Genomic DNA, 5,538 nt, shown 5'->3' on the forward strand with positions numbered 1-5,538 from the left:
GCCACACCACACAGCATCAAATATCCTAGTTCCCCAACTAGGGATCAAATCCATGGAATTCCCTTGCATTGGAAGCATGGAGTCTTAACCACTGGACCTCCAGGGAAGTCACAAGATTCCCTTTTTCAACTATCAAGAAACACCGGGGTCCCATGGGAGAAAATCAGTAGAGCTCTCATCCTTGGCCTGTCTTGCTTCTGTGATCAAAGGAAAAACTTTCTGGAATCAAGAGGGTAAATTCTGCTAACATTTCACGGTTAAAAACTTCTATGTTATACATAGCTTCCTGCAGTGTTTGCATATAATTTTTGTCCATCAACAAGTAAAATTTTATCCCCCAAACAGCATGTGTTCTCCCATTACATGTTTATGGCAATTTCTCTGAAATCCATTTGTTTTTTTATACAGCTTTGCAGAGCATTGCAGAAAACTTTCAGACTTAAAATGTATGAAATATGAGCATTTCTATATTGGGGCAGATCAATGTCCTACCACCTAGCACTCTATGATCCAAGCAAAGATGTTATGGTTTTCTATCTTAGCATCAACAGATAAACATATCCCTTTACTCGACCCAAGACATCAGTGAAAAATCTACCATGATTGGATAATCAGATAGTACCTCATACTTGAAGCACTTGTACTTTATAAACTCTTTCACTAGTATCCACTCTTTTGATCTTCAGTTTGAATGTTATTAAGTCCAGCTTACAAATGAAGGATCTGAAGCTCAAACACAGGGAAATAATTTGCTCAGTGAATGATACAGAGATAACAAGGGCAGACTGGAACAAAATCCTGGATCTGTCTCCAAAACCCTGGGTTCTTCCCATTCTACCATCTTGCCCTTCTTGGGGAGTTAAGGGAGCCTCAGCCTAGAAACATCCAGATGATGAGTTTTAGATGCTGAATGCATCCTTTCTATACGTCAAACCAAAAACCTACACCCTCTAATAGACAGGTTGTATCAATAAAAACAGCGTTCGAATCACTGACCCAGATGAAATAGCTGCTTATCTGCTTTCAAGTATTTTTCATTCATGGGGAATCAAGTATGAAAATTAATTTGAACTTTGTGTCTCTGGGTTGAAGGAACTCACCTGGTCCCTGAAAACAAGATCCATTCTGTTCCCTTTTCAGAACCCTCTCCTCCTGGCCTCTTTATACCCCCAGGGCACTTACAAGTGTTCCCCTAGTACTGAGAACACTGTGTGTTGGAGTAACAGTAGCTTACTGCTGATTAGATTTAAAGGGGAGATCAAGAAATGTAAACCCACACAATGCCTTGAGCAGAAACTTCCTGTCTCCTCCAGCTGATTAGTTCTCTTGCCATTTCCAGGGACCATCAAAAACGGCCAAAACTTGACCCTAAGTGTTGCAAAGAGTAAAGGAAGCAATCTTATGAATGTAGAATTAATGCCTTACTGAAGGGAGTGTTAGTCACTCAGTCATGTCCGACTCTGTGCAACCCTGTGGACGGTAGCCTTTCAGGCTCCTCCACCCATGGGATTTTCCAGGCAAGAATACTGTGGTGAGTTGCTGTTCCCTTCTCCAGGGGATTTTCCCAACCCAGGGATCGAACCTGGGTCTCCTGCATATCAGGCAGATTCTTTACCACCTGAGCCACCAGGGAAGCCGTACTGAAGGGAACCTCAGTAAAAATTTTAACAAGGTTCATCACTATCCCTGAGTGCAGGCAGGACCTGACACGTGCTTCTAACTAATAGAATATTGTAAAGGTGGTGGGATACTATTCCCAGCTGGGCTTGGTGAAGTAAACATCCATGTTCACAGAGCTCATCTCTTAAGATTAAGATGATGGTGTGGGGCATTGTTTTTAGTTTTCTGTTGCTCACAACAGGAGTTATCCTCACTGATATTATACCACTGGCAAACTCAGAAGTCTGGTTTCCCAGGTTGATCTCCACAGCAACACAGATCAGTCAGAATTATAGATTTTTAAGGGCTGAAAAGAACCCATTGGGTTTCTAGTCCGGCACACTTTCTTTATGAATTAATAAAGTCTACAGTGTTTGGAATAGAACCCTCAAGTAGGTGACAAACTATATATCAAGACCAAATTTCTTGACCTGAAGTCAAATGAACTTTTTCGACTATTCCACACTACTTCAATAATACATTAAGAATCTTTTAGATAGTGATATTTGATAATCAACTATGTGCTCAGATTTCTGCTCTCACTTTAAAAAGACAATATTGAGAAATACTGCCCTTTGGAAAAATCAAAGAAAGACATACGAACATCTGTGCAACCAAGAAAATAGCAATAAAAATTCTGTGCCCCCTCCAAACACTCTAAGATGATATAAGATTTTGTGGGACTTATATTTACCCACATCTAATTTTCTTATTTTTTCCATTTTTTTACTGTGGTAAAATACACATAGCATAGTATTCATAATAAAAGTAGTGAGTAGAAATCTAGCTGAACTACACTTGTTAAGGACCTCTTAACTATGTGTTTAACTCCAATACTTTGGCCACCTGATGCAAAGAACTGACTCATTGGAAAAGACCCTGATGCTAGAAAAGATCGAAGGTGGAAGGAGAAGGGGACGATGGAGGATGAAATGATTGGATGGCATCATCAACTTGATGGACATGAGTTTGAGTAAGCTCCGGGAGTTGGTGATGGACAGGGAAGCCTGGCATGCTGCAGTCCATGGGGTCACAAAGAGTCAGACACAACTGAGCGACTGAACTGGACTATGTATTTGCAATTACTCCCTCGTTTCCTTCGTGCTATCATTGTCATGTATTTTAATTTTACGTGTGCTATAAACACACAAAATATTGTTACTATATTTGCTTTAAACAAGCATGTATCATTTAGAGCAGTTAAACTTAAGTAACTTTTTATTAAAAATAGGGTATTATCCTCTCTCTCCTGTCTCTTCTTCCCTTTTCTCAGCCACCATATCATTTATTGCAAGATATATTTTAGTCAATGAACTTGATCACAGTCTAATTTAATTGACAGGTTCTTAAAATTTATTTTAATAGAGCTATTTTTAATGGGATTCTGGATATAGGGTGAAGGTAAGAAACTCCCTATTTGACCATAATTTTCAATTCCTTTGTCATGTAATAAGTAATTTCTGAATTATAGCTATTAATAAAATTAAATTATCTATCCACAAAATGTAATATTATCTAGAAATTGTAAACTTTTCTTTGGTCATTTTTTTTTAATACACAGTTCTACATGGTGCTGGAGCCAGAAGTGATCATTTGAACCTCCTATTTTACTTGTTTTCAGTGGGAAAAAAATTATGTTGATACCAAGAAACTATTCTTTTTAGAAAGGAACCAGCTAAAAGCACTGGATCAGGAATCATCTCTAAATATGGATTAGTATTACATCTGCTTCAAGAGGGCTTTGGGGACCTGTTTCAATCTGGTTTAATTATGGGATGTACATTCAAATGTAAAGGAAAGAGATTTTGCTTCTGGCTGTAACAGAATAGCTATAGCATCCTATCTTTTATTCTGTTCTGTAGCCAGCTTGTCCTAATGGATATCTACAGAACATCCTACCCTAAACTGCAGAATGTACGTTGTTTTCAATTTCACATCTGATACTCACCATAATAGATCAGATGCTAGGCCATAAAATAAGAATCAACACATTTGAAAAATTGAAATCAAGGAAAATATGTTCTCTGACCAAAATACAATTAAATTAGATATTAATAGCAAAAAGATATCTTTAAAAATCTCCATGTATTTAAAAATTAAATAACATACATCTAAATAGCCTATGTGTCACAGAAATCACAGAAGAAATGAGAAACATGAGAAACATGTTGCATTCATGAAAATTAAAATAGCATGTCAAAATATGTATGACGCAACCAAACAAGAATCTGCAATGAATCCATGCGCAGCACAAGGAATATAACCAATATTTTGTGATAACTATAAGTGGAGTGCATATGTGTCAGTTGCTCAGTCATGTCCAACTCTTTGCAACCCCATAGACTGTAGCCTACCAGGCTCCTCAGTCCAAGGAATTAACACTGGAGTGGGTAGCCAAGGAATTAATACTGGAGTGGGTAGCCATTCCCTCCTCCAGAGGATCTTCCCAACCCAGGGATCGAACCTGCATCTCCTGCATTGCCGGCAGATTCTTTACCATCTTGCCACCAGGGAAGCCTATAAATGGAGTACAACCTTTAAAAATTGCGACTCACTATGTTGTACACCTGAAACATGTAATGTTGTGGCTCAACTATACTTCAATTTAAATAAATAATAAAATAAGAAGAAGTGTCTGCAGGAAAACGTATAACTTTGATTGCATTTTTAAATGATAAACATATAAAAATCAGTGTATGACAAAGATATTATAAGAAAAGAAAACTACAGGCAGACATCCCTTCTGAACATGGATTTTTTAATTATTTTTTTATTTATAAGGTAAATCCAGAAATATATTAAGCCAAGAAATTATGATCAAGTGGAAGCAGACATTTCACAAAAGAAGTTACATGAATGGGCAATAAGCATATGAAAAGATGCTCAACATTATTAGTCACCATGAAAATAGAAACACAATTACCACTTCACATACACTAAAATGACTAAAGTTAAAAGGCTAATGATACCATGTGTTGGTGAGGATACAGAGCAACTGGAACATTGTGTGTTGCTAATGGAAACATAAATTAGTACAATTGCTTTAGAGATCATTTGGCAATATGCTAAAAATTTAAATCTACATTTACCATATGATCTTGTAGTTCTTCTCCTAGATACTCACCTAGGAGAAATGAAAATGTATGTCTAGAAAAAAGACATTTGTTCACAGAAACTTCATCTATAGCAGTCCAAAACTGAAAACAATGCAAATGTCCCTCAACAGGTAAATGGATACATTGTGCTAGATTTATACAATTGTGTCCGACTGTGCAACCCCACAGACAGCAGCCCACCAGGCTCTGCCGTCCCTGGGATTCTCCAGGCAAGAACACTGGAGTGGGTTGCCATCTCCTTCTCCAATGCATGAAAGTGAAAAGTGAAAGTGAAGTCACTGAGTCGTGTCCAACTCTCAGCGACCCCATGGATTGCAGCCCACCAGTCTCCTCCGTCCATGGGATTTTCCAGGCAAGAGTACTGGAGTGGGGTGCCATTGCCTTCTCCATTTACACAATGGAATACCACTCAAAAACAAAAGGAAAAGACTACTGAAACGCACAACATGGAAGAATCTCAGAAACCACAGGCTGATTAAAAGAAGCCAGAAACAAAAGAGTGTGTGCCATATTGTTCCATTCATTTACAAATTTTGAGTAGGTACACCTAATCCATAGTAACAAAACCCAGAGGTTTCCTGGAGCTAGGAGTTAGGGGCATTGAGTGGAAAGGGACATGAAAACATTTGGAAGGGTGATAAAAATGTTCTGTATCTTGATCATGGTGATGGTTACATGGATGCATATATTTGCCAAAATGTTAAACCGTACACTTAAAACACATGCATTTGATTGTAGACAAATCACAATAAAGTTGGTTTTT

At 37.9% G+C, this 5,538-nt stretch overlaps 1 non-coding gene across 1 annotated transcript; it reads right to left on the bottom strand.

The window, feature by feature from the left end:
- Positions 1 to 1,561: 1,561 nt before the first annotated feature.
- TRNAI-GAU (transfer RNA isoleucine (anticodon GAU)) lies at positions 1,562 to 1,633 on the bottom strand. The gene has a single exon. It is a non-coding gene; the product is annotated as a tRNA-Ile (tRNA).
- Between the last annotated feature and the right edge of the window lie 3,905 nt (positions 1,634 to 5,538).

The sequence above is a fragment of the Bos javanicus genome, chromosome 26 (assembly GCF_032452875.1).
Source record: "Bos javanicus breed banteng chromosome 26, ARS-OSU_banteng_1.0, whole genome shotgun sequence".
NCBI classification, from domain to species: Eukaryota; Metazoa; Chordata; class Mammalia; order Artiodactyla; family Bovidae; genus Bos; species Bos javanicus.